At 46.6% G+C, this 20,178-nt stretch overlaps 1 protein-coding gene across 9 annotated transcripts in view; it reads right to left on the bottom strand.

Moving 5' to 3' along the window:
- The window catches only part of NCOA1 (nuclear receptor coactivator 1), a 135,918-nt gene that overhangs the window by 70,337 nt on the left and 45,403 nt on the right, over positions 1 to 20,178 (bottom strand). The window contains exon 1 of one of the 9 annotated variants that reach the window (XM_085540916.1): positions 16,082 to 16,182. The exons of the other annotated variants lie outside the window; for them this stretch is intronic. The gene's annotated coding sequence lies outside the window, so the exon portion shown is untranslated. Of the gene's footprint in view, positions 1 to 16,081; positions 16,183 to 20,178 lie in introns of those variants that run through there. 9 annotated transcript variants of the gene reach the window in all.

Below are 20,178 nucleotides of genomic sequence, written 5' to 3' on the forward strand. Positions count from 1 at the left end.
CCCAGCAGCAGAAAGACGCTGTGATTAATACTTTGGGGCACTTTCTGGCCCTATAAGTGTTGGAAACAGCATGGAAAGCGCAGACCTTCGTCTTCTCAGGGAAGGGATCAATACCTCCCTGCTCGTCTTGTTTTCATTTTAATGCCTTGTAAGAGGTTCCACAACGGGAATAATTACAAACTGGTTATGAAAATAACTCCCCTCCTATGGAGCAGAGAGGTCCTAAGGGTTCAATTACGTGACAAGAGAAAACAATCAAGAGACACCCTGCGTTCAGCCATGCTTCTAAAAAATGGCTTGCCTTTGTTGTTCTTATCTAATTGTAACGGCTTAGGTAACCAGCCTTAATTGGGAGCCAGCTGTGCCTGCAGGATGCACACATCCTCTCATCCTAGAGTCATAGCATCAAAGAACCATGGAAAAATGGAACCATTGGAATCATGGAGCCATGGCAAAGAACTTTGGAATCATGAAGGTTGGGAGAGACCTTAGAGGTAACCAAGTCCAATGGCTGACCCAACACCACCGTGCCCGTTAAAGCACTGAATCACAGAATCATTAAGGTTGGAAGAGATCTCTCAGATCATCCCATCCAACCATCAACCCGTCACCACCGTCCCTAAACAGAACTACAGAATCATTGAGGATGGAAAATAACTTTAAGATCCCCTAGTCCAACCCCAATCCATCCCTACTACATCCACTAAAACACGTCCCTAACAGTCACCTTTCTATGTTTCCTGAACCCGAGAGCAGGATTTGGGATGGAAGAAGTCCTGGAGGATGATGATAAAGCAACACAGGGGCACACGAGGTCCCAGGGCTCCCTGTAAGAGGTGGCAATGAGCTGGGGTGGCCTGGGATGAGACTGCATCACATAGGTTGGAAAAGACTCTCATGATCGACAAGCCCAACTATCATCCTAATGCCTCTGACATCGCCAGGAGACTCCATCAAGTGGCAAGGGGCAAAGGGTGTCCTGCTTTCCACACCCAAAGGCTTGTGGTGCTTTTGGAGGATGTTAATTCCATTTTTGCTTCTTACCCCACAGCATTTACCCCGGGAATATGTGAAAAAACTTGGGTTTGAGATTAAGGCTGATGAAACATAGAGTGTCGGAGATAAACTTGTGTGGCCACCTCTAATTCCCTTCCCTCTCCATCCTGAAGAGCAGGATAAATGCTTCTCCAGTTAAGCTGTAAGGAAGGCAAGAAGCTTGTTAATGCTGATGTTGTTTCTGAGGTTCCTAACAGCAAGCACAGATCATTTTCATGGTGCCTCCAGAGCACTGGGTATGACCACAGGAATAATCCCATTAACACGTGTAGAAACCCACTACATGTATGGTGTCTTCAACAGACACAGAGTAGGTCCCAAGTGCTCTGCAGTGAGGAATATGATGGTCTTAGTCCTCCTGATATATCTCATAGGGGACAGTGAGCTGGAGAGAGCAACCAGCCCTGGTGTGCAGCAACATTAGGATCCACCTGTGCTCACTGTGTCCAAGGAGAGGCTGGATGGGGCTTTGGGCAGCCTGGTCTATGGGAGGTGTCCCTATGGCAGGGATTGGGGCTGGGTGGGCTTTATGATCCCTTCCAACCCAAACCACTCCACGACTGTCTCTCTTTGTACCCATCCATCATCATAAGGATGCGAAGAACCCAGCCCAGTCTATTACAAATTATTTTAAAAGGAAGATATGTGCTCCAGCGCTCATCCCTTACACTGCCATCAGCAGCAGTTACATCAAAATTATACACCACGGGCACAGCAATTTGGTAAAATCGCTGCATTACGGAGGAGTGCTGCCTGAAACTGCTGAAGGAGGCAAGCAGGCATGTGCAGAAAGGGACAAAAAAGGCAATATAGAAACCCTTAACCCTTGGGGATCACAATCTAATGATGATCTAAAGATTCAGACACACACGAGCTTAACCTTTTCCTCCTTACACACAAAAAACACCCCCCAAAATACTGACCATTTTCTGCACTGCACCAAGGGCTGCATCTCCAGCAGGCAGCCTCAAATTTAAAAGGCAATGGGTTAAGTGGGAAATGTCCTGACCGTCTCCTGTTCTCTACTTTAAACAGCAAGAAGACAAGACTACTTCTTCCCCAAAGGCAACGCACATGCCCGGGGCAGAGCAGGGAATGATTAATGCAGGGTGATTTTGGGGGGCTGGGTGCACTTCTTCAGCATCCACCTATGCTTGTTTTTCCCATTAGAGTTGGTGATGAGCCCGAATGGATGAGAAAGGAGCACGTCACCTGGACCATGGCTTGCTGAGAAGGTCACCTACACCCACATTCATCATACAATTGGCTTCCAGCTCTCCTTGTCACTTCATGTCATGAGCAGCAAGGGCCATGCAAAATCCCCAAACCCACATTCAAACAAATTGCATAGCTAATGACAGTATCAATACAATGAGCTCCATCAGCAAGCCCTTTGCACGTCCCCCACCAGCTTTGTGCAGTGTCTGGTGGCTGACAACAAGGAGCAAAGCTCTGCCTTGCATCCTATCCTTCTCTTCCTGGTGGGCATTAATTTTCTCCCAAACCAAAGCCATTCACCAGCAGAGGGAACACAGAGCTGTGAGTGGGTCCTTGCTGGGGATCTCCTACAGCCCCTGGTTGTGGTGCTGGGCAACTCTGCTCTGGGCAGCCCTGGAGGGGCAGGAGTGGATCAGAGGGACCCCCAAGGTGCCTCCAGCCTCAACCAGGCTGGGATCTCAGATCTCCAGCCTTTGATCTCGTGGTGTGCCAGCAGCACCTGAGCACCGTATTTATACAGCAACATCAAAAACTTGGAGCCCATTCCACATAGACATCTATGCATTTACAGTGTACGATACTGCTGGAGAACAGCACGGTGTGGATCCTGTACACAGCTGGGTTTGTGGCTGTCCCCTGGGTTTGCCATGCTACTGAATGTACAGCTCTCAGTCTCTGGAAATGATGGGATGTCAATGGTTCACCAACTACATCAGCTTCCAGCTGATGTACCGCAAAAATAAAGGCAGGTGATGAGACCACATCCAACCTACGGAAAAAAACACATCTTCCAGACAAGGGACTCACCATAAAGGCACAAAAAGGTGTTTGGGAAGGAAGGAGCTTCTCTGAATGAAACAAAGCAGGGAGCAGCTCAGCACTGCGGGAGAGGCAGCCCCCCTCCATACTGCGAGTCCTGGAGAGTTTAGGGAGGGAAAGAAAGCACCTTCTGTTTGCAAAGGGCTGATTTTGGCACCCAGGTACAGAGGGGAGGGATGGTGAGCAGCAGCTGCTGAAGCAGAGGAAGGAAAGCACAGGCTGAGGTGCTCTCCCCCATCTTTGCAAGCAGCAGAGCTCCCCAGATTCGATATTCCCTGTGCTCAGCCGCAGGCAGTGGCAGAGCAGGTCCTGCAACATTTCCCCACATTGTGCAAGATCTCTCATGGCTCGGGTCTGCTGGCAGAGCTGCTCATACCTGAGCTGAGAACTGGGGACACAGGCTGCAATGCATCCATGGCTCCAGAGCTTGCAAACAGAGGGTTTTGGACCACGCTTTCAGACTGCCCATTGATAGGGACACTGTGGAGGAAGGAGATATACCCGGTCCCATGACCTTGGCAGTGTTCCACTGTGCTTCCCATATTATAAACAGCTATCCCTAAAAACGCCCTTTGTAATCACTCAGTCAAAACAATCGAGGCTTGAAAGCCACTTTTCCCCCAAACTTGGTTTCACGTTGCAGAGATTAGTACAGCTGCACCCACAGCAGCGTGAGCAAAAAAAAGCCTCCCCAGCACATGAGGATGGAAATAGGCAACTGTGGGTGAGAACTGCTCCCGGGGACAAGGAGAGGAGCTCTCTTTAAGTGCCTGGGTTGCTCAGTGGGGCTTGGCTTGCCCAGCAACCCTGCTTCTATAATCGTGCAGGGCACAGAACCCACCAATGCTCCCAGAGCAGCTTGAGGATGCAGCTCGGGCACCAGCTTCAGCCTCACAGGGACAAAGGTGGAGCTGAAAGCAGCTGGGATAACATTACCTACGGTCAAGCATCCCCTGGGCACCTTCAGCACCCAAACAGAACAGCTCCATCTTCATCCCATGGAGCTGGAAGATGTGCAGACCCTCCTGCCATAGGGATGCATTGGCTGTTAAATCCCTGGGATCAGAAAGAAACAATCCCAAAGTCAAGCGTGAATTTCCTTTTGCTCATCTGCAGTGCTTGAGGGCTCCACTAACGCAAGCTTTTCTGAGCAAAGAGAGATTCTAGAACTTGCTTTTGAAGGCTGGGAGTTAAAATACACCTCACAAGGTCTGCAAGGAAATGGTTACTGTCGGCAGAACAGAGAGGGGAGAAATGCTCCTCTTGTTTGAGGGCTCCTGTGCAGATTGCTGCAATCAGTTTCCAGCCATTGCTTTCATGTTGTAGTCCAAAAACATCACGTTTCTTGGGAGCCTCAGAAACTGAAACTGAAAGTGAGGTGGTACATAAAGCCATGCTAAAGCCTCAACATCTTCTTAAGAGCTTTTTCTATTTCCAAGTGCTATAAGAAAACAAAAGATGTTGTCCATTTCCACAATACCTCCGTGGCTCCCAAGGAGTCACTGCACCATAAAAGCTTTACAACTTAACCAAATGTTCTGAGTTTACATGAATTTGTGTGTCACATCCCCATGGTTTTGGAACACCTCCATGGACGGTGACCCCACCACCTCCCTGGGCAGCTGTGCCACTGCATCACTGCTCCTTATGAGAAGAAACGTTTCCAAGTATCCAACCCGTCCTTGCAGCAGGGTGGCTCTCAGGGTTTGTTGCTTCATCCCTGGCACAGCTCAGGAGGGATGGATGCAGGAGTGTAATTAGCTGAAGGATGCTGTTCCGCAGCTGGAGTGGAGACCTGAATAAGCAGCCAGGCTGGCTTTCAGCACACAATTAGCAGGCTGTTTAATCTGTGTGTCAGGTGTCAGGGAGCTGAGGCCTGGATTGCATTTACACAGGGAAAAGGATTCGCATGTTAGATGAGCGGGGCAGAGAGAAACAACAAACCCTATTGCAGCACAGAGAGGGAGACACCAAATTCTATCTCCCTAATAAAGGATGGAAAACTTAAAAGCTAACGTAGAATACCAAAAAATGAGAGGTCTGTTGTTTGCTCCCACTTTTGGAAGCGACACAACCCCACGCTGAGGAGGTCTCACTGCATCAGGCACCCCAGCAAAGTCTCTGCAACCCAGTCAGAGAGACCAGAGGTTACACAGGGTTAAACATAACTGTATGGCCTCACCCAGCTGTGGGGTTTTGTCTTCCTGCAACGTCCTTCCAACTAAATACTCCACATGCAAGGTAGCTTTTTCTTGCCTTCAAGAAGCCCACAGCCCGAGAACTGAAGCTCCTGCCTCCCTTTCTCGTGTGCCTCTGCAAACAGCCTGGACGTAAACGAGCTGGATGAGAAATGTGCATGAGATGGTTTCCATACTTGGTAATCACAGCGCAATTACAACAGGAGCAGAGATTTGGCATTTCCTCTTTCAAATGTGAGAAATCAGAGTCCGTCGCGTGCTTTGTAACCCCACTTCAAAGACTACCCAGCAGCTAAAGGTAACCCTGATGGTCAGATGCCCCTAACACAGTTTCCCTTTGCAATCTCATGTGCACATCCATTGCTCACAGAGCTTTGGCAAGCACGGGGCTGCAGCCCAGCACTTCTTACAGGGGCCCTGGGTGAGCTGAGCTCAGCACAGACATCTTCCCCACCATCAGTTTAAGAAAGGCTGCATTCTGCCTTATTTTCCTGCTGAATATCTCAGATGACTGCAAAGATTTGGATGGCTAAGCTCACAGGATGACCTGCTGCTCCACATCCCGTCCCATAAGGACGGCTGAGGCAGAGCCACTCGCAGGGTCAGGATCTCAGTTTCATGGGAAAAGATGAATAAACAGAAGCAAAAAGGACATAGCAGGACACAGGATCACCACTGGGTGATCAGCCTCTTTAGAAATGCAAACTACATATGGTTCATTATATGTGGAGGTTGGCAGCCCTGCATGAGACAGCGAGGTTGGAGCTTGATGATCTTTGAGGTCCCTTCCAACCCAAACCACTCTGTGATTCTACAGAGTGATGAAAAGTTGGAATAGGGCTCCAGAAAGCAGAAGGAACATGAAAATAAGGATAAACGCTGTGTAGGATAAGGCAAACCAAAGGGATCTGTGCTGTGCCTGCAGTAGCTCACCCGGAGTGCAGAGACAGTGCTGCTGGATGCCAAGGGAACACGTGGGTGCAGGAGGACAAGAGGCTTAATTCTGCAGGACTGGAATTCCTTAGCAGGGAATTAACACTCAACAACATTTCTTCTAAGAAGGAAGTTACAAGTCGAAGCCAACATACCTGTGTATACTTAATTCTTTGCTTATGTAAGAGTCTATAAGGCTATAAGCAAATGTTGTGGCCTTTGAATATTTCCTCTTTCCAGTGCAGATCCTCAGCTTGAAGGACAGTGTGTGGGGGACATCAGTTGGTGTTGGCCAACCCGTAAGCCCCATAGCTGTCTCCAGGCTGGACTCCTGCCCTGCCGCTGTCATACAAACACAATGTCCTTCAACATTCTTTCTGCAGCAATTAATGCAGAGATGGCACAAAGAAACACAGGCTGCTTCCTAGCACAGGTTCAGTTTTGTCCCCATCCATCTCCCAGGTGAGGAAATCCCTCTGAGGTCACCATAGTTCAGTGGAAAAGGAAGGGAGAACACCTGTATTGCAGTCACATCTCTCCCAGCTGCAATTCTGCATTTTCTCCAGCACGAGGAAGTTGTCAGAAAAGCTATTGGTAAGCAAAAAAAAATCCCCACAAACTCAGCTTTTTGGAGACTTGAAAATGTAAGGAAGAGCCTAGTGAGCAGAAGAGGGATGGTGTGAGCAGAGCCAGGCAGGAGAAGGGCTGTGCATCAGTTATGTGCTCCGTGCCATTGTCACTCCACTAACTGACCCCTGCCTGCTCTGAGCACCTCAGCCTCATCCCAGACCAGAAGATGATCCCAAAAACATCCTTGGATGACTTGCAGGATCCAAACCCAAGGAGAACAAATGCAGCAGCTGGATGGATGGGCAGCAAAGCAATCCAAAGCCAACAGCAACCGTGCGGATGCTCGTGGCAGAAGCAAACCTTAACATGGGGTGATTTCCAGCAGGGCTGGGAAATTGCTAAATTGGAGCCTGCCTAGTGCCAAAGCCAGACCCAGCAGCTGGCTGCAGCCAGCACTGGGTTAAAGGCAGTTTTGTGTCCTGCCTTTATGATATAATAACTTGGCACTGCTGCAGTGGCAAGCCTGAGAATCAATTACATTTCTGTTCAGTACATCCTGAAATATCAGAAGCTCGTGTCCCAATTAAATATTCAGGCAAAACCTAAAATTACAGTGGACAGCTAAGTAATGAATTACACGTTTCACACTGTAATCAATACCTACAAATGCCAGGTAACAAGTAATGCTGCGCCCGGCAGAGAAAATGCCGAACACATTACGGCCCATTGGAGTTGGGGATGCACAAAGAATTATGAAGCTAGTTTTAAAGAACAACCCCAAAGGGAAAGAAAAGGGGTAAAGAGCATGAGGGAAGATGGAAGAAAAAGCACTGAGAAATATATGAGTGAAAAGGGGAAGGCAACGGGGAAATGTGGGGAAAACAGGGGAAAACAAGCAAAGAAAGCCACAGTTGGGAGCCAATGTCCACAGGCAGATCTTATTCCTAACTGATCCAGTGCTATGCTGAAGTCAGACTTCAAGTACCATTTGATTCCAATTCATTTCCTTTCTTTTCCTTCTAATTTTATCCTCATCTCTTCCCTTTCTCATTTTTCCACCACTGTATCCATCACCCTTTTACAGCTTTCCGAGACCAAATTATTTTGTTTTTTTTTCTGAGAGCAGAGAAGTCTGGTTTGATTCAAACCAGGTTCATTGAACAAAATCTGTGTATTTGTTTTTGGGCAGGTCACACAATGTCCATGTAGGCTCCCTCCCTGCAGCTGACTACAGAGCAGTGATGGAGGCTTCGAGAGGACACTGGTTTCACTGCTGATCAGCCTTACCTTCTGGAGTTGACCAACAGTCAATCAAGAGCTGTAGGTGTTCCTGTTTGTTACAGGGGAGTTGGACTACAAGACCTTTAAGGATCTCTTCCATCTCAAACAATTGGCACATCTAAGAAAGGAAAACTCAACACATGGTGTCCAAAGTTGAAACACATGGTGTCCAAAGTTTCAACACAGCCAACACGGACTGGGCAGGCCAGTGCCAACCTCTGATCCTGGCCTTAGTGGAAAATCCTTGCATTCTAATAGGTTTAAAATTATTATTATCATTATTATTTGTAGTATTATTTAGCAGTACACATGCCTCCATGCTTTTCCAAGCCAGACACTTTCAGCACAAAGCAAATACATGGGTTTGACGGAAGAACAAGATCCCAGAGGGGCTGACACTCCAAAGTGAGAAGTCTCCTTCCGAACTGCCAAGTGCTATTGCTGTTTGATTAATTTATTTATTCACTGACAAATTCAGAGCTGGATTTCAGCACCAAACCCAAGAGGGAGATGCAAGGCTCTTTGGAGAGCACCTAACTCAGAATTCATGTGCAAACCGATGGGTGAAGACACTGCACAGAGCACTTCAAGAAGCAAAAGAATGACATGAATGATAGAATCAAAGAACAGCCTGGGTTGAAAAGAACCTCAAAGATTATCTGGTTTCAAACCCCCTGCTACATGCAGGGTCGCCAACCACCAGACCAGGCTGCCCATGCAGCAGTTTGCTCACACACCTTTTATCACAAGAGCAATGCATGGAAGAGGCTACAGCCAGTTTTAATTTAAGCTGGCTCTTGTCCCAGTTAGTAATTGCTATTTCCAAGCTTTGGGAATCATCTAAGCACTCCGCAATGAGTTACAGGATCATGTGGAAGCTTTCAGAGACAGCAGAATAAGGGCTTTCCATCCATTTGTACACACTGCTAAACAACCCCACAAAACTATAATTGAGTTTTACTGAGACTCAGTTGAAGACCAAAAGGAATAGAAGGGTTTCTTATTATGGAGCAACCAGGGGTCCTTCTATATATAAAAAAAAAATTAAAAATCAGAGATATAAGGTAATTACTAACTTTCATGCTGATTACTTCAGTATCTGTCAAAATACTTGAAAATATATTTTGAGCATTTGTTCCTGCTTAAACAGAAATTCAGCACTTCACTAATTCACTGTTAGCCTGTGCTGAGAGGTGCTTGATGTTTCACACATGAAAAGCTCTTTACTAAAACCCTAATTTTGCTCTAAATACCCCTTATATCAAGATCCCCATTTGTATCTGGGTGCTTTTTTAATGACATGCCATACCCTAAAACTTGTAACAAAGCAAACTGTGTTTTGTTTATTTTTCCAATGCCAATTTATCCAAAGGGACAGTCTTAGCATCTCACTGGGATTGCCTGATAAAGTCATAGTATCATGGAGTCATTAAGGTCAGAAGACACCACTAAGATCATCTAGTCCAATCATCCATCTACCACCAGCACTGACCACTAAACCACATCCCTGTGGACAGCATCCACACACACCTGCAGTAATTTTTGCATTACCTACCAAGAGATGTATAAACCTCAACCTCAGAAGAACAGAAGTGAAACCCCTTGATTTAGGGTAAGAAAGAGCACGCTGCACAAATCAAGCTCCATTTAGATATGAGCATGCCCAGGTCTATGCAGAGCTCGCAGGGAGACAGCTTCGTGCTCCCATCGCAGCCAAGCCAAGCAGCTGTACAAAGCACCTCCCCCTCTCCTTAATCTAACCATGTTGTCAACACGGCTAAAGCAAGAGAAATCTGCAAGCATAATTACACCTTGGGACTGCTAACATGACATTCTCTAATAAGTACTCCCCTGAGCATCTGCTGATCTAATAATTGGCGCTAGGAAATAGCGCGTGCTTATCTGCATGGCAATTAACACGGTGACGAACCGCAGCTGCGAGGCACCGAGCTGGGGCAGGTACAGGAGAGGGGAAGCACCAAGAGTTGGTCAAACTTTGGGACACTGGTCACAACGCAACTCTATGTCCGCTATTGGGCACTTCAGACATTAGCAGAAAGGTATGAAACCATTCAAAAATCTGCCATTGTCATGCTGGCTGTCCATAGAATAGGTAAATAAATAACATCCCGACCTGGAGGGAATTTCAGGGATGGCCATTCTTCCATCACTCAATCAAAATGACATTTTAATTGAATTTGACAGTGAAAACCATCCTCCGACACAACGGCTGTGGTAAGCAGTCTCCTTTGGGCTTTCTCATCCATTCAAGCCAGGGATGCAGGTACAATTTAAGGTCATTGTTGCCTTTATTTCCTGTTGGCTCTGGATCTCGCCCTGGCATTTCACCAAAAGCTGCCTGGCTGTGGTGCTGGGCAGCAGCTCTGGGTGGGACCAGAGGGACTCGGGAGCCTCCAGCCCCAACCACCCTGTGGTTCTGGGTTGGGATCACACCACCAAATACCTCTTTTGAGCACTATTTGTCATGACTCTGTCTCTAAGCACTTGAATGTGGCTCGTTTGGACACAAGAACAGGGTGATTGTCCCATCGGTGCCAGGTTTGTCCTTACTTTTGCTGGAGCATCACTGAAGCGCATTTCCTGTTGCCATAAGGCAATCCTCAGGATGAGTTAAACCAGCACAGCGCCTTAACATCTACTAATTAGTCAGTGGGTGTTAACGCTAAGAGGCTCCCTTTGCTCAGTCAAAGAGGGATGGACTAAAGGAGGAAATTTCCGAGGTTTGGCAGAGCGAAACCTTGTGAAACCCCAGTAGGAGTTAATGGTTCCTCAAAGGGTGGCACTGCTTGTGCAAAGTTGCAGGAATGCCGCTGCCTTCCAACCACAAATAAGAAGACACAAACCTCTCAAAAAAAAAATGTAAAAGAATTAGAGTAAAAATAGCCAGCGTACTCTGACACAATACAAATACATGTGGTTTCTTGATGTGTTCTCATGCCAGGAAGGCCACAATCTTGCCCAGACCGCAATTCCCAGCAAGCCCAAGTGCCTGGTGCCTGCTCTGCTACATGCTGGAAAAAAGAGCTACAAGACCACGGGTAGAAGAGAGCTGCATGTCCCCTATTTACAACTAACAATAGAAAACAAACAACATTTTATAGAAACAGACACTGGAAAAATGTCTTGTGCCTCGGGCTCTGCAGAAGGAAGACAGAAAAACTTCCTCTTCTATTGTGAGCTAAAGGTGGTCTGTAGCTTTCAGGTTGGTCTTGATGCAGAGAAGAACAAGGCAGCATCCCATCCCATCACATTCAACCCAACTCAGCCCAACCCATCCCATCCTACGGCATCCAACCCAACTCATCCCAACCCATCCCATCGCACCTAACCCAACTCATCCCAAACCATCCAACTCAACTCATCCCAGATGCTTTAGGTTCTTCCACCTGCAGTAATGGTGGGAAGAGGCTGCCACCATCTTGAACTCCGGTGTTGCCAATACAAAACTCCAGCTGTTTCAGGAATGTTTCTCTGGACATCGATAACCTGTTCGCCCATAAACACCTTCCTGTCCTCTGGAGAAGGAAACCTGCTGCTCCTCAGACACAGTGAGTAGCTAATGAAGAGTCCATTCAATAATGAAAAGTCATTAATTCACAAACAACAACAACCAAAAATAAGCACTAAGAATATTTCTTAATAATGATCTCAAGAGATCTTTGAGTAGAAACACAGTTGGCTCCAACAGACTAAGCATGATTTGGGAACTTCCCTTCTAGAGCCATCAACTACATGGTGCAGGGCAACACAAGGTTTCTCCTTCCCTCCAAAAGATCACAGCTCTTCCCAGCATACTCAGCAGCATAGAATAATAAAATCATTAAGGTTGGAAAAGACCTATAAGATCATCAAGTCCAGCCATCAATCCACCACCACAATGCCCATCAAACCACATCCCACACCTTGGTAGTATAAAGAGTTAAGCAATACTGCACCCAATTTCTGTGCCAAATGTTCATGTTCATCAGGTAGGGAGCTTGGTAGGTAACTTCTCCCTAAATCAAGCAATCACCTGACAGGTGCTGTTGTTTAAAGGGTTTGCAGAACACAATCCTCTTAAACAGATATCACAGAGAGCGACAAGGATGCATCGCTCAGCCCAGAGGTCATTCTGCAGAGTCCAGTCCAGTCCCCTGCTTGTTTCCTTGGGCACAGCTCCAAACATGAGTTTACTGCCATGTTTCATATTTTCATATACTTGGTGACCATATCAAAGGACATCACGATCACTCAGCTTCACAATAAGTCTACCTGGAAGGTACTGCTATTAGAAAGAGTAACAAAAATCCTATGAAATAGAGCCTATCTCGCTGGAAGCTGCTGAGCAACAAAGGGAAATGATACCATATTAACAATCTATGTTTTAAAAACAGAATATAATCTTCTTAATGGAAAGGAATGGAATATTCTTCCTAATGGAAGATGACCTGGCAACGCCCAACCAATTCCTTTTCTTCTTCTCCAGCAATAAACAAAACCAAAGCAAATGCCCAGACAAGTTTCCTCCTTCCCAAGTAGAACAGAGAGATGGTGGTGCCTCGGCCCTGCAGACACCCAAGGTCAGGCTGGATGGGCTCTGAGCACCGATGGAGCTGTAAGTGTTCCTATTCAACACAGGGAGTGGGATGAGATGGCCATTAAAAGTCCCTACAACTCAAACAATTCTATGGTTCTGTAAGTCTTCCAAAATTAGGAGTGCTGGTGACACCTCTGAGCAGAAAAAACCCTTGTGCCAGCCCTACCTCTGCAGTCTGTAGTTCTTCCTTGGAAGGGAACTGGAAGACAAACCCTAATCCCCCCAGACCATGTTATTTTAGAAATGGTTTGCTCCAAGCAGCACACAAGGATGGTATCAGCTCCCCATGCCACTTTGAGCAAGTTTGAGACGGAGCTAAGGAGATGGTGACCATTAATGAAAAAAAATGTGACAAACCTGGGAGGTTGCTGTGCCTGCAAAGGGGTGGAGAGTATGGATACGACTGAAATCTCATACTCAGATTCAAATAAAGCTCTGCTATTCTGACAAGGAAAAAGAATACAGACTTTGAACAAAACCAGGAAGAGAATTTAGGCTTCTTGCCCGAGATCAAGTATCTGTGGTAAAGCAAATTTCTGACCCTAAATTACTGCAATCTAATCTCTAGATAACATCTGATTCCCTGTAGGACAGCACACAGCAATATCCTGCCCTTAAATGCCAGCCTGCTAAGAACAAGAACTGCCACCACGCTCTCAAGCACCACATAGAAGCTCAAAGCACAAAAATGAATCACAGTGGGAAGGAAAACCTTAGAGGCTTGATGCAGCATTAATTACTGTTTCTTGCTCCCAACAAGTAACCTCAGAGAGCAATGGAAGTGCTGCGTGTGGCCCTGGTAGCAGCAGTGGGGTCTCAGCCCAGTAGGATCATTTCCCCAGCACACACCATCCTGACACCAAAGGATGCTAAGCAGGTTCCACGGGGCTACATGGGAAGCTACCAATACTCTGTACCTTTGGAAAGAAATTCAGAGCACCCATGAGAGGCCAAAGCTCCATCTTCAAGTCTAGTCCGTGCACAAATAGCATTCACCACTATTTGCAAAAAATTTTGCATCTCCATAGTGAAGTGAAAGCATAAGGCACGAACAACTTGGGTTGTGCTATTTATAATGAGGTCTGCCAGCACTGACAGCACTTTACAGCTCATCAGGAATACTGAAATGCATGCCTGCAGAGCAAACAGTACATCAGCTAGAGCAGCACATGCACTTCCTTTCACCAAACTCAAGGCGAGCACGGTGCCCTCGCCCAATTCTCCTTGGGTTTTGTATGGCATAGTTTGCATCCCGGAGATGGAAACTGCGTGTGACTTCTTCATAGAGGCACTTCCTCAGATAAGTGTTGTGCAAAACCAAGAATTTTACAAAGGGGATTGCTCAATGCTACAACTGTGATTTTGCAAAGCATCTCCAAGCTCACTGAGCTACCCAGCTACCAAGTGCACATAAAGGGGATGCGTTTTAGATTAGAGGGGAATGCGCAGCGTGGATGTGGGTGCTGCTGGGAGACGTACGCTACTATTCATTCTCACAGGATGCTCCTCATTCCCATAGGATGCTGCTTGGTCCTGCAGGATGCTCCTCATTGCCACAGGATGCTGCTCAGTCCTGTAGGATATTCTTCATTCCCATAGGATGCTCCTCAGCCCCCCAGGATGCTCTGCTGGTTCACTGCACTCCAACCCTGGCACCGTCCACCTGAAATCCAGCTGTTACTCAAAGCCCGAGCTGCCAAGTCCCATTCCATCCACACCAACTTCAAAGTGATTCTGTGAAAGCCACGTTGCTTTTAAACTCCACCTGCTTACGGGAGTTTTTCCTCAACTATCTATCCCCTTCCTGACTGCTCACTCCCATTCAGCTGTATTCAAGCAATGCATCGGAGGAACAAAAGGATTTTAAAGGTCTTTGGGACTCCATTTGCTTTCCATGAAGACCTGTCCCTGGGGTGCTGGGGCAGCCTTTCTGCAGTAGTTATCCAACATGTCATTCCTTTTTGCTTTACCATAGGAAGTCAGATCTGCTTTTCCATTATGTAATTCCTACATACACTCTCCTTTAGGCTTTTCTCCTTGAAGCGAGCTGCAGAGAGTGCCTGTAGCATTAGCTCTGCAACAAAGGCATCTGCAGGAGGAAGCCTGCAAAACTCAAAAGTTCAGGAGGACCCACTGGGAGATGATCCAACAAAAAAAAGCTGTTAATTTGTTGGCAGACAAAATCAGACAGGGGTTCATTTCATACCCACATTTCCCATACATTGCCACTGGAATAAACACAGGCACCCCAAGCTGCTTTGTTTCACCTCTCACAAACCATACTCTTCCTACAAGAAGCCGCAGAAAAATTATGCACCAGGTACCTACTATCTTATGCCCTAGATACAGAGGGTGTGTTAAAAAAAGAAAGAGTGGTGATCAATTATATTCAAATGGGGAGGGAAAGGGCAATCTCATGCTGCTGAAATGGGCGTGAGCACATCTTGGTAAAGGGAAAATGGAGTCTTCCGTAAGGAGCGTGTGGACGCAGCGGCACAGAGGAATGGGGAAATCAGGAGGGGTCAGGGAGCTCAGCTCCCCCATGGAGTAATGTGAGGAGAAACTAATTAAAAAGCACAGGCCATGGGGAACTCCAGGAGGCAAGGGCTGCAGAAACAAGACCAAGACACTACTATTAAATCACAGATATTAATAGAGGCTGTGCTAAAATGGAGGGCACTGATGACTTTGCTCCCACCGTTCGGCTGGTGGCATCTTGTGTGCAAAGGTGTAGTGGGTGCAACCGGTTTGAGGTGTGGGTGGAAAGCACAAACCTGCTCCTTGCTAACAAGCTGGGCTCCCCTGGAACCCAAATATCCCTGGAGGAACATGATGTGCTGCACCCTACAGAGCTGTACCTACAGAGCCTGACTTTGGCTACCAAGGACAGCGCCAGTGGCAATAGGTGACACTGCCGTGCCTTGAGGCCACATGCAACGCAACAAACCACATGTTAGCGAGGCGAAACGACATTAACAAAACGACATGAAAATCCTCCCCCAACCTTACTAGGCAGCCCTTAAAACAAAGCATTTCCATAGCACAAAAAAACAGGCAAGCGCCTGAGAAAAGACAGCATAAAAGCTGGGCTGCTCCACATCACGCTTCCCAAAAGTAGGACAGCTTTTGAAAGGCGTAGGATTGCACAAAGGTGACAAAGGGCTGCGAGCTATAAGTAACCCCGTGTCACTTCTGCTGAATTCTCCCCTAAAATACTTCACTGCAACAGAGCTCCAGAGACATTGCTTCTTGCTTTGTCCCACCAATCAGTAATCATCACTAATGAATTAAGCGGCTCCCAAAAGTGCAGGAATGCAAGCAGAAGACCCAATTTTTATATTTTTTTAAAGAAAATTTTATCTGGGAAAAAAAAAAAAAAACAAAAAACAAAATAAGAAGAAAAACCTACCTGGCTACAAACAGCCCAGCACCATTGGAATCTGGTAGAGCATGAAGCATTCTGTGATTCTGTGATTCTACAGCGCAGACTGTAAAAACTGAAGGCCAGATTATGTAAGAAAACTTGTGCACAGGATAACAAACATATTCTTGGTGTAAGTGTGAAGTCAGCACTGAAAATACGTTTCTGCAACAATGTGCTGAGGTCGCCAGCATCGCTTTTTGAAAAGGGAAGATGAAACTTGCTGGAAAAAAAAGGAAAAAAAAAATGCAGCTGGTATTTACTAAGCCTTTAAAGGAAGAGCAAAAGTGATCAGCTCACAAGGACCAGTGAATGCACGTGGATCTGAGTTTCGTGACTGCAAACCAAGTGCACACAGTGCCTACAGCTGCTCCAACAACACCGTCAATAGGAGGGCTCCAGCACTTCAGCGTGAAGTAGATTCTGGTGCAAGGACACACTGCAAGGATGTGGCTTGTTTTCTATTGATGCCATCACACTGTTACATAAGGAACAGTTCTCTTTCCCTTCCATTATTAAAGCCTGAGCAAATGAAGCCACACAAAGGCTCAGGTGCCGTACGGTGCTATGGGGGCAGCAGGACTGAGGCTGCCATGCCAGAGTGATGGAGGATGGATGCACAGAATCATAACATCATAGAACCATTTGAGTTGGAAGGGACCTTTAAAGGTCATCTGTCCCACTCCCTGCACTGAACAGGGACACCCACAGCCCATCCAGTTCTCAGAGCCCATCCAGCCTGACCTTGGCTGTCTGCAGGGACATCCACCACCTCTTCAGGCAACTGTTTTCCTTAATTCTGTCAATATTTCACATGCTGGGGGTCTCTCTTTGAAAGATACACAAGTCAGTGTATTTGATGAAGTCACGCAGATAGGAGGAGGGAAGCATCCAAACTATTTTCAAGAAATATCATGCCACCAAAATACAAAATAAGAGTAATTACACTGGTAAGTCTCACTTCCTATCCTCGTGTCATGGCTGTCACTTCCTCTGCTGGCTTACCCATAGAAACAGCAAAGAATTAAGCTGGTGTGTGTATTCCTTATTTCCATTCTGCTGGAAGCTTTGGGATGGGAACACCTCATGGTGCTAGAAGGAAGCTCCCATGATGTCTGCAGGACAAGCAGCCGAGGTGGGTGCCCCTTATGCACCTCGCAGCAGAAGTTCCACCAGCTGCCCGCAGACATTTATCAGGCTGCTAATGAGTTAATTAAAATTTTTAACAAGATTTCAGTACTTACTGAAATTATTTACCCCATGTTGCATAGTCATGGCGCTGACAGTATGTGGTAAGTGGCGCACACTGAGTAAGTTTTATTCTTTTTCATGACTATCTACTTGTCTGTGAATGCTCTCATCGTTGCTAGCAGCTGTAAAATGTATCTGTCCTTCATATTTAACATGCAAAATAGCTGCTGGATTGCTTCTACCCTGTCGTTCATCCATTATTACCCCATCATTTGCACAGACCACCACAGCATCCAAAACCCAGACACAGCACATTGACAGCAGCAGGGTGGGAAAGGTTTGAAGGAAAGAACAAGCAAACACCATCTAATTGTAATGAAGCACAGAGATATGATAGGATTAGCACTGTGTTTTGCAGCACTGCCATTCTTTGTGGCACGTTCATAAATAATGTGCTTACATGAACTGGCGAAGCTCCCTCCCCATTCCTCCATCAGCCAGGAGCCTGCTGCGCAGCTGTATTTCCATCTAAAGATAGATGGAGTCCAGAGAAATCTAGAGCAAACGGAGCCCATTTGTGACATTATCCTATTATATTTAAGAAAAAATGCTGCAGCTGTATCTGTACATCATCACTCTGACATGTACTTGGTCTCTAATTACTTGTTTCTATGAATTAAAGACACAGGAGAGGGGGATGAAAGATGAGATCACAGAACGTGGGGAGACAGTTTTAAACTAAAAGAAGTGAGATTTAGGTTAGATGTTAGGTAGAAATTCTGTACTCAGAGGGTGGTGATGCCCTGGCACTGCTGCCCAGAGAGCAGTGGGTGCCCCATCCCTGGCAGTGCCCAAGGCCATGGGTGGGCCCTGGGCAGCCCCAAAAGGAGGTGTCCCCATGGCAGGAGTTGGGACTGGGTGGGTTTGAAGGTCCCTTCCAACACAAACCATTCGATGAATCCACGAGCTGACAAACACAGGGAGTTCTGAGCAGCCCTACTGCTCACCCTGCAACAGCCTCCTGCAACTCTGCTCTGTCTGCAACCCTTCAAATTCTCCCACTTCCTACAGCTGGCTGCCCTTGAGAAACATGCAGTGAAGGAGCATGCTCTATGCTACAAAAAAGAGAAACTTCATGAAACTCAACCGCTGACCACTTACATGACCACTAAACATATCTCACCCTGCTACACGAGGGTATTCTCTGTACCCTAATGATGGCAATGTATGGATCTGGATGGCACAACCAATAAACTTGCACAAATTCCTATTTAGAGCATCTATCCTTTGCCAAGAGTGACACTCCTGCTGTGCAGAATTTATGCATATAAAGGGCTTGGAGATACTGAGCATGTCAGAGGAGGATGTCTCTCCCCTTACGCCCTTCCCATTCCCCCCACTCCAATTCCACCTGCAGAAGTCCCATTCTACAGCCCCTATATAGAAGCACAGAATATCCCAAGCTGGAAAGGACTTACAAAGAACAAAGAATCACCAAATCACAGAATGGCCTGGACTGAAAAGGACCACAGTGACCATCCAGTTCCAACCCCCTGCTGTGTGCAGGGTCACCAACCAGCAGCCCAGGCTGCCCAGAGCCACATCCAGCCTGGCCTTTAATGCCTGCAGGGATGGGGCATCCACAGCCTCCTTGGGCAACCTGTTCTAGTGGGTCACCCCCCCCTGGGTGAAAAACTTCCTCCTAAGATCCAACCTGAACCTCCCCTGTCTCAGTTTCAAACCATTCCCCCTTGTCCTATCACTGTCCAACTCCTGGATAACCATCACCTGTCCATAACACCATTGTCTGCTCAATGTTATATTTATTTTCAACCTCACCCAGATCTTCAATGACCTATTCCCACGCATTGATTTCCTTTGTTGCTCTTCCATTTGGGTAACTACGGGTTTTGAAATGCCCATTTGGATTTTTCACTGTGTTTGCTATAGGTTTTTGTTAATCCTTGCACACAAAGCATGTGGTCTTCCTGATTTTCTGCCTCCAGACTGCTCCCTATTAGAGCTGCCACAGCCACAGAGCTCCTCTCAATACATCCCTGTTGCTCTCAGAATTTTATTCCGATATCTTAATAAAAGATTTTCCCTTCATTTGTTATACATTCCGGGAGACGCTGAAACTGCTCGACTGTGTAAATCCAAAGCTAAAAGACATACAATCCATCTGATACACTGTTACTTTGTTATTAAAATCTGCTAATTAGTTTGCCTTTCCGCTCTTCACACTTGGGCTTAAGACAGCAGAGAATTTCCCCACAGATAGGACTGGTCCCCTCTTAACAAACCGTTCACGCTTCTAACAGGAGGATGCTTCCTCCCAGGTGACGTTTGGATATGAACTGTAACAAGCAACGGGGCAATTTTCCTTTGATTTCGAATTTCATTTTAAGTTCTCAAAATATATTTTAATACACATACTGTATCTCATCTGTAGCTGGGATTTGTGACGGCTCCATTAAACAAATGTAAGCCTTTCGTTGTATAAAGAACAAGGTAAAGGGAGCACATTAAAGCCAGGGCTTTATGGACCTCAGGAGACTACGGAAATCTGCAAGGGGAAGCTGAGGTCCTCGAGGAACTGAAAGCAGAAAGCACTGATGAGGAGTCTGCAGTAACACCTGTGCCTCTTTGCAACAGCCAACGCTCCCCTAACCCTTAACTCAGCATTCCCAGAGAGAAGCAAATATCAGGAGGACAACAATACAGGGAGAAATGGTTATTTGAAAAGCATTGCTTACCTTCTCACCTATAGGAAGAGTTCCTGTGAATGAGCTACAGCAGTGCCAAAACCCCAGTTGAGAGCCATCCCATGGCACCACTGAGGCCAGCAATTCCTCCACGCTCTCTATGGATGCTCAATTTCACCTCACGCTGGA

Source organism: Coturnix japonica, chromosome 3 (assembly GCF_054131305.1).
Source record: "Coturnix japonica strain WE chromosome 3, WE-NBRP24, whole genome shotgun sequence".
Lineage (NCBI taxonomy): Eukaryota > Metazoa > Chordata > Aves > Galliformes > Phasianidae > Coturnix > Coturnix japonica.